This window comes from Sabethes cyaneus, chromosome 2 (assembly GCF_943734655.1).
Source record: "Sabethes cyaneus chromosome 2, idSabCyanKW18_F2, whole genome shotgun sequence".
NCBI classification, from domain to species: Eukaryota; Metazoa; Arthropoda; class Insecta; order Diptera; family Culicidae; genus Sabethes; species Sabethes cyaneus.
In genome coordinates, this window is record NC_071354.1 from 79,544,387 (window position 1) to 79,562,781 (window position 18,395).

The 18,395-nt window shown below is 41.6% G+C and overlaps 1 protein-coding gene across 5 annotated transcripts in view; it reads right to left on the reverse strand.

Annotated features, from left to right (window-relative positions):
• The window catches only part of LOC128738603 (zinc finger protein jing homolog), a 151,500-nt gene that overhangs the window by 88,993 nt on the left and 44,112 nt on the right, over positions 1-18,395 (reverse strand). For 2 of the 5 annotated variants that reach the window (XM_053833868.1, XM_053833864.1), the window contains exons 1-2: positions 10,434-10,511; positions 9,912-9,945 (exon numbers count right to left, since the gene is read on the reverse strand). The exons of 2 other annotated variants lie outside the window; for them this stretch is intronic. The gene's annotated coding sequence lies outside the window, so the exon portion shown is untranslated. Of the gene's footprint in view, positions 1-9,911; positions 9,946-10,069; positions 10,186-10,433; positions 10,512-18,395 lie in introns of those variants that run through there. One more of the 5 variants, XM_053833866.1, reaches the window with a different exon arrangement.

The window sequence follows — 18,395 nt, forward strand, 5'->3', positions numbered from 1 at the left end:
ATCAGCTGCCCGACTAACTATAAACTATATTGGTCATGTTCGTTTAATGATCGTATAATGCTCAAACATCAAGAACATACGTTAGCTACGGGGTACGGATATTGACTCTGATTATCAACCGTATATAAGACACATTAAACCCGTTCTCCTCGGCTGAACATTAGGCAGCTGGGTAAACCCCAACCTATCGAGAACTACGCGCGAATACTGAATGAGGCACTACCTATGTACAAAAGGCGGAATGAAAATTAATCTAGGTATGACCATGAAATATAATCTAATCTTAATCTCCAAGAGGACTAACGAGAAATTGGTTTGCTGAAGATCAATAAAGCCACCGCTAAGAACCGCTTACCTGGAAAGCGTAGGTTCTACTCTGGGTTATTTTCGAGATTTCGAGCTACGGGAGAAAAGGATTGATGGAGTTGTTTGTCCTATCTATATAAACGTACTACGCTGCCTCTCACCACTAGCACAAGGTATGGTAGAGAATCATCAGGCGGGCTTCAAGGGTGCTCGCGCCACTATGGATCCAAGTTTTACCATCCATTGACTCTTGCAGAAATATCTGGAGTACAACATACCCACGCATCACATCTTTTTATTGATTTTAAAACAGCATGCGATACAGCAGATCGAGACCAGCTAGGGAAGATTAAGGTAATGTCTTTTGTGCACATCTCGGGTACATTATTGAATCCCTTAGAGATGCGGCGAGGGTTGAGACAAGGTGACAGCTTATCCTGCATGCTTGTCAACATAGGTTTTGAGAGGATGATCCGAAGAGCGGGCATCGAAACGAGAGATACGATTTTAATTTAGCAAAGGTATCCAACCTCTAGGCTTTGCGGATATCTTTGATATCATAACTAAGAACTTTGCGACGGTGGAGGCAATCTACACCAGACTGCCCGGACGAATCAAAGGGCCCTATTCTCACAGTCACCTCACCTTATAGACCCCATTTGATTTGTAGAGTCACCTGTAGGTGACTCTCAGAATAGCAAATTGCCCATACAGCACATTTTTCCCACTTATGGTTGCAGAAACTTATTTATGACTAAAACTTGTCGTAATTCAGTTGCCACAACTGGTTTGTAACAACTGTGCTAGTAGGGTGTCACCTTACCTAAAAAATCTAAGTGAGGTGACTGTGAGAATAAGGCCCAAAAAATTTCGCACAGAGTCTCTGGTAGTCCTCGCATTGGAATCGTGTGAAGGAATCCTGCAGGGAATTCACTCAGAATGCCTTATAGAACCAGGATTTTTTTATGAGAATTCAAGAGTTGAATCCCAGAGATACTTATAACTTGGAAAGGAAATCGCCTGCACTATGAAATAGAAATCCTCTAGATTCTAAAAGCAGGAATCCTGTTCGAGCGGAAGGTGCTGCGAACGATATTTGGAGTGCGGAGTATAAACTGAAAACGAAGGCAGGCACATAAACAACGACTTCTGAGACTCTGGGAAAATTGGAGACGAGTGGCCCAAGATCACAAAAACAGCCAACTCGTAGGCTTCGCTGTCAACTTCGACACTATCACTAGAAGCTTCGCGATGGCGAAGGCAATTTATTAGAGGGAGTTAGCTAGGAGTTATCCTCCCAGTTGGCATCGAGGTATGACGCTGGTCTAATAAACCAGTCGTCGTATGTTCGAATCTCAACTGGGAGAGGCTGTTAGAGTCAATAGGATCGTATCAACTAGCCCTGCAATTATCGTGCTCTTTAACAGCTGGCTGCGAAGTCTGTCGTATAAAAACAGAAGGTCAAGTTTCGATAACGGAATGTAGCACCTAGGTTTTGCTTTGCTAGCTAGAAGTCAATGCGTCGAAAACCGAACATTTTATAAGTAGAGGCTCAAGAGTAAATAACGTTGGCATTCCCCGGACCGTGACTGTCGAATTTGGAGCGATTGATGAGTTCATATATTTGGGATCTCGACTACAGCACAATCCAAGTAACAATTTGGGTTTTATTGCACTCTTATGATGGCATTTAAGGCCAAAATTGGTCATGAAAACCGCCATAAGAGTACAATAAAACTCACATTGTTGCTAAGGAAGTAAGAGATTCAACGGCGCAATCAAGCGCAAGACAATTTCATCAAGACGCAATAAACTTTCATTAACGTATTTCTGTTAACCAAGCGTCATTTCTCATTTTATAATTGTGTCAGACAAGCAAGACAAGCAGCGTATCAAAATTTAGCTAGCGCATCACAATCAAATCAACTATCACTAACGTAAGAAAAGTGTTCTGAGAACCTTTGTCGACATCCAGGAAGCCTGCGTCAGGGGTAAAATCCGAAGTTAAAAGCAACATCGACGATAACAACAGCGGCCAGTCCTTTCCAGCGGAAGCTAAACATCTCCATCCGACATACCGTAAAACAACATAGGAGTGTCGTCTACAAGCGTACAACAAGTTAGAAAACGAGGCGGACTATCGACTTATAAGAAGATAATAGCTGCAATGCCAAAGAAGTTCTTTTACGTGGAAATCGATGATGAAACCTGAGTTCAAACAGCTTTCCGGGCAGAAGTGTTAAGCGACAGCCAAAAGGCGAAAGCTGGCAGACATTTTAAAGCATATGAAATTGTCGAAGTTCGTTTATATTAAACATTTTCATCGAATGTCAACTGTTCTGAAGTAACACAATTGTTCTTGTTCCGTGCTTTTTTAGTCCGATTTGGCATCCTACCATGATGTGTTATGCCAACCCTAGGCTTCGCGGTTAACTTTATCACTAGAAACTACGCGACGAGGGAGATGATTTATCAGAAGGAATTTGCTAGAAATCACTGCAACACAACTTATGCAGGTGGCACCCAAGCACAGGAAGCCTCTTGTCTTAATACGCCAGAGTTCGGCTTTGGTAGGAACTGGAACTATTTGACATAATTTTGTTTGCATGTTTACGGAGAACAAACTGTGCAAGTTTTATCGAATTATTCCATTACTTTGCGGAGCAATACAGAATGAAACTCGAACGACGTAAAGAAATCTTGCACAAACACCAGGGAAATCCGGAGTGGTCTGGATCAAAGCTGGCTTAAGTACTAAAAAATGCCAAAATCAACAGTGTTTAATTTTCTGAAGGGTTATAAGGATAACGTAGGTGAGGAAAGGCAATAAACAACTTTGAAGAATACCTTAACTAGGAACCGAGAGGTGAGGATTAAGGTGCATTAAGTCCATTCCTGGGATCTCCATCCGGGATATGGTTAGATGGTACGATGTCAATTATCAAATCACGCCGAATGGCCGAATATCCTTACTCGAGTAAACTTCCGAATCGGTACTCGAAGTAGAATTTGGTAACCAAGAAGCGTGCTAGGCGTTTGTACGAGCAAGTTTTGACGAAATTCAACGGATGTATTTGGATGGGTACCGAAACCTACGTGAATATGAATTTCAAGCAACTTTCCGGTCAAAATTTTTACATCGTAACTGGGTGTGGCTCTACAGTGGTGCTAGAGTGGTATTCAGCTAACAGTGTCGATTTCATGCCAAAAGAGATAAACCAAAGTGGAAGAAACATGCTGATTCAGTCGCATCTTCAACTGTGCAGGGTATGATGGGTCTGATAGCTATTCAGAAAAAAATCGACATTTTATCAGAACTATAGAAATTCACTGATGTAATGTTGTGAATCTTAAAGTCGAGTAAAACTACTGCAACCCAGTTATTTATGGGTTTTTGTGTCACTCCAGTCCCAAATTATAGGTTTTTCTATGCGCCCAGATTAACTTTTAGCAAGGTTTTAAAAAGATCTTCACACAATCACAAAAGTTACTTGTGTTGGGTATCATATTTCGTGACAATAACTTCATTCTGCACGTTTAGAACGCTAATTAAAACCAGCCAACCGCATCGGCTTCCAATAAAATAGACTACTACTCTTAACCCGAAGCAAGTAAAGCGAGGGATTTAAGTCTTCCAATCGTGGAATTCGTCGTCACGCGCTGCCGTCTGTGGAAGCTAGAACATGATCTATTTCGGGTTTGGTAGGTAGCGCTTTCGAAAACAAAAAGAAAAGATAGAGTAAGTCATGTTTTCTCCATGCACAAGCAAGCAACCGCCAAGCCAAGTGAGCTCAGCTTAGCTCAGACACCGCAGCAGATATTTGCGGCTCGTGCTCATCGCAAAACCAGCGGCGCGCGGTGATGACAGCACAGTGCCAGTGCCAGGCAGTGGTGAGCTCGGCTGGCCTGGTGGTGGTGACCGGCAATAAGAAACGAACAGCAACGACGTCGAATGTCGCCCGCACGCGTCGCTCTCGCTGCCTTCATCACTGCCGCTCGAATGTCGTGTCTTTTATTGGACATTGAAATTTATTGTTACCCTAGGTCGTGTGTGCATACAGAAATATATATATTTATGTAATTTCGCGTCCTGCTGTGTTTCTCGTTTATTATTACTTTTGCTGCTCGGTTGCGGCTCTGTTTTTGCGCACCCGGTAGCTTCGGTCTGCCACACTATGCTCGACCCTGGCTCCGGTCGAGCTATCTTCTTTCATGCGGATTTTTACGTGGACTTACTCGGTTGATTACACACTACAAAGCTGTCATTTATATGCGATCGGAGCGAGATAACGAAACGTGAGACAATACGGAGTGGTGTCAAAAATAAGCAAACAATGGATGACGAACGATGTCAAACCTAACTACCTAATTATAAATGCGCAAAAATTGCTCGCGAATTTGCGCTGGTGTTATCCAAAAAGTAAGCTATAGAATTTCCGATCGAAAAATAGCATACAGTTGAGCTAATTAATTCAGCTTAAAAGTATAAGAAAACCATACCTTCTACCGATAAAATACAGTGTGTTTATCTGCTGTTCAATCGATGAAGAAACCTTTTCTTAGTCACGCTTAGGCTGTTACATATACAGCCATCTTACGGAAACGCAAGTGCGTATTGCGTAAACTTTTTATCGTCTACAACAACTTTACCGCACACCCATCCGTCACGTCAATCGACACGGGTTTTGACGTGAAAGAGGAAAAATTCTTGCGTGCCCACTTGCGCAAATGTTTCCCTACATTTTTAGCCTTTGCCGTCTGTGGCCACAACCGTAGCCGTAAAAATGCAGCGTAGGTAATCGTTCGCTTTCGTGCACGAAGAGAAAACACAACTTGTGACGTGAACAACTGTCATGAATTATACGGTGTATCCAAGGGATATTAACACTTCTTTGTGCTGGATAAAGTAGCATAGAAGAACTTTATTCCGTTTAGTAGAGAATGTAAGCCTCCTTCAGATAGTCGCATATAATTCAATTCTAACTTAGTAGTGCAGAAGCCCTATTTTCAGCCTATCTAGACGGTAACCTGAATAACATTCATGAATTATGTTGAAATTTAATTTATTTGAAACAAGGTTTTCATATGAATAGGTTTGATAACATTTATTGAATATCTGAATGCATTTGGTATTAATAAAACGCTTTTAAATTTGAGTTATAGGCAACTATTTTAAGTCCGCGATTCTATTTTCTACCTATGTGTATTCTATTTGCAGCAGGCAACAAGCGCCTATTTGATACAAATAGTAACATAACCCTCAAAAAACGCAATGGGTGGTGCGGCGTGATAAACTGTGAAGCTGATTTTTGCATATTTGTTGAGCTCTGTCTATTTGAAGTAACGTAAGGAATTGCGAAGGACAAACAGCACCAGCCAAGGCCTTATTCGGAAGATTGATGTACTTCAACAGCAGACCAAAAGGGTGTCAGCTCATCATATGTTGAGGTTTATCAAGTTTTGCCAATATACCGGCCGTAACGATTGTTACTCAATATGCTAGAAGCGTTCTCGACCACATAATAAATATTATGGTTTAAGTTCTATCACACTTCAAGACTGAAAGTATCAGATGTTCTAAAATATTTCATTGATCCGTCTTATAAGTGGAATCGTAAAGTTCATTATGGATCCACAATGACAATATTTAAACTGGTAATCAAATGTAGGTTTTTCTTCCGCTAATGAATCTGCTCATTTTTTCAGTAAAACCTTCAGATCTGTGGATAATAGAATTACTGCGGCTTTACGATTAAGGATTTTTAATTTGCTGTGAATTCTATTGACCTACAACATGCACAGCGTGCCTGTCATGCGATTATTGTCAGTTTTTTTAATTATTTTAGCAGCAAAACTTATGTAAACGGTACAATTAAAAGTTTCCCAAGAGTTGCAAACCTGTCCGAAGTTGCACTATTCGAATGTGTCATTATTATTTATAAACTTCTTTTCCTCTCTGCGAGTACAATCGTTATTACCGTCCGTCGTCGTCATCGCGTCATCGCCAGATTTTGCCTCTGAGGTTGGTCCAACAAGAACGAGATAATTAAGGTAACAAATTCCATTAAAAATCAGCCAGTTTTTGCTTCAATTTGTAGTCACTACCTTCCATCATTGCCCGGTGAATGATGGACGGAGCGGACGGATTTTAATTACGAACAAATTAAAAAAGGAGTTCATTTTGGTGCGTCGTCTTCCAAAATGGAGAACCAAAAAAACGACAACACAAACTTGACAAACTTTGATGCCGAAGCGATACCAGCCAGATCTCGGCTAGCGACCTGTTGCAAGTCAACGATTTCGATTCGAACGGGTCAACTTCGTGGATGCTGGTTACTGGATTTAAGCAGAATTACTTAAATAAAATTGCTGATACGTATTTCGTGTCCAATTAGCAGGTTTTATCAGTGTCTATCACGAGCTAAACGAGTTAATGTTGGTATTATTGTTCAGTACGACTGTTTAAATATGTTTTAAAGAGTAAAGCATACCGGTCTCTACAATCTCTCTATAGCAAAGCAAAAGGGCGTCTCTTATAGATATCTATGCATGCTTTTTGCTATATCTACCATCCAAAAAAAGCTGTAGTTTGTCACTTTGACGTCGTTGATGGTTTGCAAATGATACACGTTAACAGCTCTCACAGGAAAGTTGTTAATGGGTTTCCTCTTATCCGTCAGTGGCTGAACTCCAACGTTCCAGTGAAAGTACTCCTTTTCTCTGTGAAGCAGCAATTGTTGACTATGTCGTTTGAAGGCTAACAAATCTGTAGTGATAAAGCACTTCAGTAAGAATTTGTTGCACAACGTAGGATAGACGTCGTCCGATATATGCGAAACTTTTTCAGGCACTGTTGTAACGTCGGACAAAAATTCTTTCTTACTAAGACAACTTCAAGAGTGCGAGTACGCTGCACCCTGTAAGTCGTACGTTCTAAGGGTACAGTTTTGCTTTCGCCGAAATCCAAATTCTTTTTGCGCCTTTGTAAACCGCCCAGTTAGCTTCGAGGTTCGATGCTGGTCTGACTAGCCAGACGGCGTATGATCGAATCTCGACTAGGCGTTGCTGCTAGATAGAGTCAGTAGGATTTTTGCACTAGCCCCGTAACTGTCCTGTACTCTAATAGCCGGCCGCGAAGTCTATCGATAACGAAGGATCAAGTCTTAGAAAGGCGTTTAAGCGCACAGGTTTGCTTTTTTACTACGGAAGCATACCAAGGAGATCAAATCTGAGCTGTCCAGTTTCCAGATGCTTCCGTAGTGCCTGCTTCATAATAGGCCAGCATTTTTCATTGAGCCTTAGTTCCGGTGTGTTGGGGGGATTCATGTCTTTGGGTACGAAAGTAACCCCGTTGGCTTCGTACCACTTCAGGACATCCTTTGAATAGTGGCACGAAGCTAGATCTGCCCAGAAGATCGTACGGCCCTCGTGTTGCTTTAACAGACGAAGCAGACGCGTCTGTAGACACTCCTTGAGGTAGATCTGCCAGTTTAAAGTTCCGGTAGTCACGAACGGCGCACTCCGCTTGCCACATGAGCAGATCGCTTGCCAAATCATGTATTTCTTACTTCCATTTCATTCCATTCCATCCAGAAAATTTGAAAGTTTCTGCATCCTTACTTCCTCCAGAACATCAAATGTGCTGGGCGGTGAAGTACAGTAGCTCCGGAAGCTGTCGGAAGTCCGGCTTGACGTAAGTCCCATCATCCATGATGAGCGATTTGAGAATTTTCCAGGTACTTTGATTGATTGCAAGTTGATGTCATCTTAACGGATTTTAAAGCGATTTTCAAAAAAAAACTGACCGTAAAGTATTACTCAGTAAATTGTTGCGAATGAGAGGATCGAGCAGATTGGTGTCATGGTTTTCATCCAACATAACTGGAAGAATGCTGTAAGGCCAATATGCGTGTTCAGGCATGTCAAACAGCAGGCAACATCAAACATCGCCTATGCGTCTCTTCACCATTAGTTAATATGCTTGGCGTTCCGTGAGGGAGCAATTTTGGACCACGTTATTTTCTTCACCGATGCAAACTTATTTACGCTGATGATTTGAAAATCTACGTATTTATTGGTGCGGCGCTGTATCGAGGACTACTTCCATTTGTAAATGTTGCTAGAAACGTTCGTCAGTTGGTTTCAACTGAACAAGCTCGTTCTCAGCATCGAAAAATGCAACGTTATGACCTTTCATCGTTTTACAGATCCGACTATGTTTGATTACCATATCGACGGTACTATTCTCAACCGAGCGGATCGTGTATTCTACTGGATCCCAAGCTTACCTTCCATGTGCACTACATGTCGTTTATTTTCAAGGTAAACCGACAATTTTTCTTCATTTCCAAAATTTCCAAGGACTTTCAGCATCTTTGGCTCGAGCAGCACGTTCTTCACAATCATGTGGAAGATTTGTGCCTTTACCCAATCCAAGGACTTTACCAATCCGCATTGCTTGAAGGTGTTATACTGTTCCCTCGTTAGACCGATCCTTGAAAACACTTCCTGAATATGGACACCGATGCGGCCTTCGGATTGGATTGGCGGCCATGGATTTTAATCATCAAGCGAGTTCAAAAGAGGATCATTACGGCTTGCTCTCAATAATCTTCTGTGACCTTTCCAGATATTCGGTTTTTTAACCATTGGATTCGCGTATTTCTCCCCTTTTCAAACCCTTTTAGGTGACATCGCAGTCTTTTGATGTCCACCTCTATGACGTTTCACGATGCTGCCACCCAAGAAATGTGAGTTTTACTGTACTCTTATGGCGGTTTTCATGACCAATTTTGGTCTTAAATGCCATCATAAGAGTGTAATCAAACCAAAATTGTTACTTGGGATTATAACGAGTTATGATACGATAAACAAAAACTTTATTCACATTGCGGTGTGCGAGCTTACGAACAATCATTGGCTATGATTTATCAGCTAATTAGAATTACATTTGAATTCCATCGCTTATAACTTTGTTTGCGTTCACTTCTGGCAAGATACTTTTACGCGCTTGTAAACAATACTGTTAGAACTGTCATTCAACAGATTTATAGATGGTTGCTGCAAGTGTTACAGCTGTAACAGCGGCCTGAAGTTGGTTACGCTTCAAGTGCCATATCCTGTAGTAAAAGCTGAGTAATTGTTAGGGTTTGCTTTAGTTCGAAACGGATAATGATGAAACCTGCAAATATCTGCGAAATGCTAAATCACTTAATAGTACAATAGGCCGTATGAATAAAAGAGTTAAGGCCCAGACACAATGCATACGGATTTTACTACGTTGCGGATATTTGACAGAAAACCCATGGAAAAACTGTCAAATTGCCGCAACGTAGTAAAATCCGTATGCATTGTGTTTGGACCTTTAGAACAAATGCTCCCATAAGATTAACACGGGAAAAGCAAAGCAAACTATTTTATTCATACGGCCTAATGCTTAAAGATTACACTCGCATGAATAGAAATTCGCCAAAACAAGGTCTAAGCCTATTCTTGAACAGAACTAGGAAAGGTTAGGTATAAATTGGCTAACATTTAAAGCGTTATAGAAATGACAACATTGCAATATTTGTGAAATAAAGAATAGTACAGTCAGTTAAACTTACATGCATATAGGATAGATCGAAATGCAGTTCATACCTGGAAGTACAAAGAAAGAAAAAGATGTTATTAGTATGTATTTTACAATGAAAAATAACATTGCCTCAATTGAACTGAAACATGAAAATCCTCTTATTGTCGCAGGCCATGCTGGGTTTACTACCTCTAGCTAATCACGTGTCTTAAAATTCAGTGTCGAGAATATTGAACGGTCTAAAAATCTCCTTTCCACCCACACAACCGCGGACGGAGAAGTAGTAGGTATAACTATTTTCCACTCTAGAGATGACACTCAGACCAGACCCACGCGGTCGGCTTCGAATGTGGCCCAATACCGACGGAGAAAAGAAACGAACGAACCATTTAATCTTAACCTAGATTAACCTAAGCTGCTGAACTGCACCATTCTCTCGTTCCATACCGACCGACCCTACGCTGTGAATGACACATAGCCTCTGCGTAGTGTAGATAATGTGTGTACGGTTAAATGTAAATAAAAACAAACGTCGAGGACTCGTTTTTCTTACGTTTTCCGCTTGTCAGATCTACAACACACGGTTTATGCGGAGCAGCAGCAGAGTAGGGTGCAGCACAGTAATAACAATAAAAATAAAAACAATCATCAGGCAGGAATTAACACCGAAACCGACCGACCGAACCGAACTACGGCATGCGATGACACGTAGCTAGCGTACCAGCAGCAGTGCTGGGCTGGCTGTGTTTGTGTCTGATCGATCACATCGTTTCTCGAAGCTGAAGTGCATCGCACTCATACACCGTTCAAAGCAACTCAGATTCAGCGATCTTTCGAAGTAGACGAGAAAGACCAATGGACTGCATTGCGTTCATTTTTTTCTTTAATGGCGCAAGAGAGGTAAAAGAACGAGTCTTTGCCACCGCATGGAATACCTCCGCTGAGTAGTCTGTAAAATCTTATACCTTATGTACTCTCCGCAAGTAGGTATGCGATGGCTATGGACCGACCGAGTGTAGAACGTAAAAATAATTTTAAAGAATGACTTTTCAGAAAGCAAACAAAAAAGGAACATAAGTTAACATGTGCATTGAGACCTGAATTCAGAGAAGAGTTCAACAGACGGCGACGGCACCGATGAAGAAGACGAAAGAAGTGAGACAAAAAAAGGGTACAAGATGGATAAAGTCTCGAGAAGAAGGAAACGAATAAAATAAAAATACTCAATGTCTCTGCCATGGTCTCGATTTATTTGACACTAATGGCACAACAATGAAAGCTGGAGACAAATGCGGGCTGCTTTTGTTCGGAATTCGAACAGTAATAAAAAGTTGCTTTACGATACTGGAAGGTAGTTGGAAAGAGAAACACAAACTATTCGGATTTAAATGGCGTGAATTGCTGCAGTCTGCTTCAAGAATGCATGACTTTAATAAAACCTCTACGCATCTGAACTCCCGTCGATACCCGAGACAGATTGCCACACACTTCAATGCAGATTAATTTCGCCGATGATAAACTACGAAAGTCTGTCATCATCACAGTTCGAATCTATCGAACAATCTCCCCTGAGGCTGTTTAACCAAACAAATGTGGTCCGTCCGGTACACTACACACCAAGACTGTGCCGCCGCGCGCCCGTGTTCGTCATTTTTTTTTTCGCGTTACCGAATGACCTCCATCATCGTCGTTCTCCATCAAGCGCACAGCCAACATCATCAGCCGGCGGTGTTCGTCCCACCGGGGTGATCTGTTTTCAGTCAGCTTTGGCCATATCGTCAGGATTCACAAATCAAGGTTTGAAAGCGACGACGACGAGGAAGATAGAGAAAGACGAACGAAGCACAAAAAACTATTCATTTCGAAAAAGCTGAAAGCATAAATCGATTATTTTCTACTCTATGGCCGATACTTTTTTTTTTTGTGTGAGCGCTCTGCTTCAACCGTTTTGACGGTTTTTACCGGACTTCAGCGAGAAGCGAGGAAAATTATGGATGCTGTTGAACGCTGAAAGTGGATCTGGATGCCTTCTTCCCTGTGGGGGACACCTCATACAGCAGCACAGCGGACCTGGTCGGGTCTTGGCTGCACAGAGCGAGGACCAGACACTGCTCTGACTGCTGGTACTGGTCGGACCCCTGACGGTGAGTGGATGAAATTGAGTTGTAATGTTGGCTCTCTTTTTTTTGTTTTCAATTTTGAGGTTATTGATGGGTGAAGATATTGTATCCATAAATAAGATTAAACGATCATCTTGTGGGAGCGGCAGCAGGGAAGGTAAAATATTTATTGGCCTTTTTGCACGGGAGTAATTAGACAAAATTAATAAGTAAACAGCCGGCCGCTTAGCTATAAATAGGTTAGGTACGCGAAAAATGCTACTGGACAGTGATTGGGAGTTGCTGAAAGTTGTTATTTAATCTCGCTTTAAACAGTAGAAATGCATTGGAAAGCTAAATAACACATTCACGTAAATACTTGGAGACTTCGAAAATCGTGTCAAAACACGTGAATTTTACAATTGAATCTGCCCGACGGAAGGTCTAATTTACATTGTTTACAGTTTATGTGTCAAAATCGGTCCGGAAAATTGAAATGTTTTATAATCTATTAGGGGTTCCTAGAGGAAGAAAATTGGGCCCTATGCTTTTTATACTATTCATCAAAGAGCTCTCTATGCTGCTACCCAGCTGAATGTCGTATGCTTTACACGGACGATGCGATGCGAAGCTGGTTAGCCTATTTAAGGAGTGGTGTACGGATAATATGTTGACAATCAGTATCTTCAAATGCAATGTTATCTCGTTTCACCGCAGCTTGAATCCAATTACTTTCAATTACTCTATTTTCGGCCATGCACTGCAACGGGTTAATCATATTCCTGACCTAGAAGTGAAACTTAATTGTGCGCTCATCTTTCGTTTGTACTTTGAACAGAACGTCTCAAGGGCTAAAAGGCAACTCGGATTCTTCAAAATTGCCAATGAACTCGCTATACTGTGCTTTGGTACGTTCATTACTTGAGTCCTGCTCAATAGTCTGGTGTCCGTCTCAAGCTAGCTTGATTACGAGGATTAAAGCGGTACAAAAAAGTTAGTTTGTTATGCTCTACGGATGCTACCTTGTAGCAATCTGTTAGACTTACCTCCATATGATACACGGTGCAAATTTCAAGAGCTCGAAACTCGAAAAGAGGCGTATTACAGCACAAGTTGTGTTTGTTGCTATGCTCTTGGCCGGGCAAATTGAATATCCACCTGTCCTCGAACAACTGAGTCTATAGTTTCCTATAGTCTATAGGAATGGGCTCTTCCAACAAGGAACTTCCTTCATATTGACGTTCGGAGAGTCAACTATTGTCAGTTTCGTCCGTTTCAACACCGTTTACGAGCTGTTCAATTTTGGTGTTTCCGTAGACACTTTTGAAGGACGATTCTTCCAGAGACGATAGCTGTGGCAGTTAGGAGGTGCGAATTTAAGCACTTGTTTCCCCGGTGGTGGGCGGTTCAAACAACGACTGTCTCGAAGCTAGCGGCTGAATATGAAATTCTGCAACCCGCAAGCTACGATGGCAGAACCTCCTTGATAACACATACTGGATTCCTGCTTTCAGAATCGTGAGGATTCCTATTTTACAGTAAAGGGGATTCCTTTTCCGAGTTACAGGTACCCTGGGGATTCGCCTTTGGATTCTCACACAAGAATCCTGGCTCTATAAGCAAAACATTTTGTACGAATCTTATCAGAATTCCTCCACACGATTCCAATACGAGGAATCCCAGAGGTTCTGTGCGAACCGGTTTACCGAAGTTCTTACATACCACGAACAACGAAAAAGGAAATACGGAACGGATCAAATAGGTATAGGACACGGCAAAGAACAAGGAAACGATTAATGAATAACGATTGGAAATTCGGTATCTGGAATGTCAGAATTTTTCATAAATTAGCATGAGCTGGCTTGCTTGCTTGACAACGGATCAGATGTTTACTCTGCGTCTGCAGTTTCATCATCTGTTTGTGGACTTTAAGGCGGCGTACGATGAAGTCACACGAAGATAATGCTAGAACATGGTTTTCGGATGAAATTGTATCAGGTGAGACCTCACCCGCTTTCGTGATATTGTATGAACCAAAGTAAGGGGGTGCACTTTTTAATCTGCTATTCGACATCGCCTTGGAAGGTGTTAAAACGAAGATCAAACGTGGAAGGGAACGGGACAATCATCACGGAATCTCACGTGCTTCTTGATTTTGCGGATGACGTTGATGATATCATCATAGAAATCAACTGTACATTGGAAAAGCTTGCTTCATTTAAAATTGGAACAAACTTTTGCTCATATTATGGCGCTCTGGGTGGACGGATTTGGAAGTTCTTGGCGCCCACGTGTCGGAAATTTTGTTAGCTTCACCTACGTATTTTGGACATTCCGCAAAACGACTATATTTTGTAAACAAACAACACGGAAGCCGAAAGAAGGGAAAAAATTGTGCACAGTTATTTCGAAAAACCATTGTGGTCTGCATCTAGGCTAGCTAAACAGCTGAAATTACCCAGAAATAGCCATATGCGTTATCAAACGGTATAGGAAAATATTGACGGCGATTTGGAAGCCTTAAGCTAATCATCGGAATGGAACTGTCGACCGTAAACTGTGTGGTAAGATTTTGAAGACCATCAAGAGGAATCCCAATCTGTCGGACCGTGATTTGGCCAGAAAATTCGGAGCTGCCCATAGTACCGTGAGGAGAATTCGACTCCGGGAAGGAATCAAGTCGTAATCGAGCTAGCAAACAGCCTAACCGAACCATAAAACGGAATAGTGTGGTTAAAATCCGTGCTCGAAAGCTGTACGACCAAGTGCTAAACAAGTTCGACGAGTGTCTTCTGATGGACGATGAAACCTATGTCAAGGCTGACTTCGGGCAAATGCCAGGTCAAAAATTTTACTTGGCAGCGGCTCGGGGGGATGTTCCAAGCAAATTTAAATTTGTTTTTGCTGACAAATTTGCATGAAAATTTATGATTTGGCAAGGCATTTGCATTTATCCGTATTTTTTCTTAAAAGTATGCAGAAAATACTACATTTGTGTAAGAAACGATCTGGAATTCAATAACAAATAACTGAAATACACGCAATTGTTTTTGTTCCAATACTATCTGAAGCAAGCTTTAGAGGAGGCGTTTAGGCTATTTAATTTGGAAGCAGTGTGATTGGAACCTACCATTAACACCGTCAAAGCATGATTGCTGACAGGGATCGTGGGAATCCGAATGGTGTTGGTAGCGAGGTGGAGCTGAAGTAAAACGAAAAATTACACTAGCTCTCCCTAACATGAATCATGAACACTGAAGGAAGTTGATCGACGTATGCTTGGGGTTTTAGAGCGTGAAATTCTGCGAAAAATGGAAGATAGTGTTGCGCAGACAGATAAACCACGAGCTGTTCAAGTATACAAATATGCTGATGAGTTGGCCACGATGCCGGAATGCCAGATGAAAGAGTACCCACGACTGTTTTGGACAGAGAACCAGGAATAGGCCGTCGACTTCGGGGCATACCTTGCACCCGACGGATTTACGCTGTCAAGAATGATGCATGTTCAGCTAGTGTTAGAGGAGATTGGGGAGTGGCACCCCAGAACCGAAAGTACTGAAGGACCATAATTCGTTTGGCGCAGGATCGAAAGCGGACACAGGTAAATAGCAATGCCAAAGAACGTGGTATAAACTCTTACCGTTTCTTCATGCAAAATTCTCGAAAACGGATCTGCAATACATATTTGTGGTACATATTATGTACCTTGCGCCTCCATTGAAATTCATTTTTATGGATAACATTTGAATCATAAGCATAACCTCTTTGTAACTTTGATAATACTTCAGAGTAATAATTAGCTTTCATTTGCAATCAAGAACACGTAAATCAGTTAAGCAACCTAGGAGAAGCTTAAGGTACAATATTTCCAAAACCCCTGTTTAGAAGTCAAACTTTTCTCGGACATTTTTTTATTTTTTAAAATTGTCTACATGAAGTCTAATAGCTAAAAAAGATTGGAGGCTTTTTCTTCTGCACAAATTTATGCGATGGCTCATCGAAATTGAATTACTTTTAAAAAAGTTCTAATACATGCGATAATTGGTTCATTGTGTCCAAAAATAGTACGGTGAAATGGTACTTGCAGTAGGCCAGTAGAACCTAGAGTTCGTTGTGAAGCACGAAAATCCAGCAATAGCAGAAGCCTGGAAGTATCGATTTTACCATGGATCATTTTAGCCACAAATACTGCCTGCTGGGTTGTACGCCGGTAAGCTAATGAGTCAAGATCAAGTAGGCGGCACCGATCTAAATATGGCGGGAGATTCTCAGGATTACACCATGGTAGATGTCGCAGACCAAATCGGATGAATTTTCTTCGTACATGTTCTCCTTGTTAATTACTGAGAACATCACATAATCACGTAGTCTACTCTGCACAACTCAGTTCCCTCAATCTGATAGTTGTATAAAATCAGTCTTTTAATGCGGTAAAAACTTATCACCTCGCATTTTGCCACACTGAGTGTCAGTTAGTTTCGTTTTTACCAATCCACAAATATATCGAATAACGCTTGCAGCTGGCAACATTCCTTAGTTTTTCCAACAAATAAAGACAGTTTCAAATCATCAGCGTACACAAGTCTGCAAGCTATGTCTAATAGCAAAGTAACGTCGTTGAAAAATAGTGAAGAAAGCAAAGGTCCCATATTACTACCTTGCGGATCACTACCTTACTGGAAAAGTTCCTCATCCTCCTCCTCCGTCTCCTAAATCTCAAAACTTATTTACTAAACAAAATGGTAAAAACAAACAGATTTCCTGCAGCACCACAATGTTGCACCGCAGCGGTTAACCCACCCAGCAGAGCTAATATCATCCGAGAAAAGGCTATACCATCAAAGGCAGCAGCAATTTCGAAATCACTTTGGCTCTCCGGTTTTCGATCTAATTGAATGGTAATGGATATCAGACGCATGTACGTACATAACCGAAGTGAATCACTTAGGTTGAACATAAAATTACTAATGGAACCATAAAACCAATCCTAATTGTATCTTGGCTGTTCAAGATGAAATCTCAACAGACTCGAAACGCAGTTAATGATTGTTAATTTCCATTTTATACGATGATTGTCATACATTATTCAGTGTCATAAAATCAGCTCGTACTTGAAGTTTTCCCTCCTCAAGTGCAACGAGTCTTTCACGTACGCTCACCACCGGCCTGACTCTGTTCGCTCCCGGGTTGTAATTCCTGTCGAATATGGGCAAACATTCAATTTCCGACCCATCCGTAACGACGGACGTTCGCTCGAAGCAGCGAGGGGAATAACATCCAATTCCAGTTGTACACTCTTTAATTCATTATGACCAAAGTATTATATGACTTGTGTATTCTTGCCCTCTAACTGTAAATAAAGCTGGCGATCGCATTCCTGCCCGGTTGAAGACTCTTCTGGAGCAGGAACAGCAGCAGTAGCAGCAGCAGCAGTGTATGTTTGAGGTCTGTTGAAAGTTACTTTTTACGACCTCTCAGCGGCTCTCTTGAAACTTCTCGTATGTTTCGGTAAGATGCAAGTCACAGAATCGGCGATAAGATCGGCAATGGTAATCGACTGCGATGGCTGCGAAGCAGAAGCGGCCTTCGAGAAGTGACTTTACCCGAACAAATCGCATTAAGAGTTGTCGAGTTCTCTCGGAATTACCGACTAATGTGCAATTGCGCTCAACATTTTTCACGGTTTTGCCCCCTCGCGCGTTTGCGTCAACATATAGTGCCTAGACCTGTTTGGTCGGAAACTGTTGATTGTTCTCAAAAATGCTTCAAACCGACGTGCTCAACTTGAACTTGCTCACAACGAAAAATGAACCACTCCAGAACCCCTCGTCAAAACCCAAGAAAACTCCCAAGAGAAAAAAAACTCCCTGCCTTCAGTTTTAATAGTAATTTGTCAGTGCAATTACGACGAGCCAGTTGGTTCTTTTTTTTGTTTTTGAGTTTTCTGTTTCTGCTCCGTCGCGCGTATTTACTTCACTCTCTTGCGCTTGACTTGACGTTTTGTATTGTGTTCTGCCTCCTTTACCGGTACCAAACATGGCATTGTGCCAGGCAGTCAGCCAGCCAGCATGCACTGTGTGGCAATGGCAAATAGGTGAGATGCTTATCCTGGTTGATTTGATAATTTGCAAATTTACGTTCGCTCGCTCTTACCATCCTTGCGTGCTTCCGGCGGGCCACTGAAACGTACTCCAAACGAGAAGTGCAATTAGACCAATCAACAACTACATTGGACTAATGTATCGAGAACCAATTGATGGAGAAAAGTACAACGGCTTTTCCAAAATAATATGATATTTCTCTTACCATCAATCTTAAAATAAACCCTAGAGGTTTTGTATTTTTAGACGGTTCAAACCGCAGAAACATTTAAATAAATGCAAATAGGTGCCTAGCATTGCAAAGTATCTTCG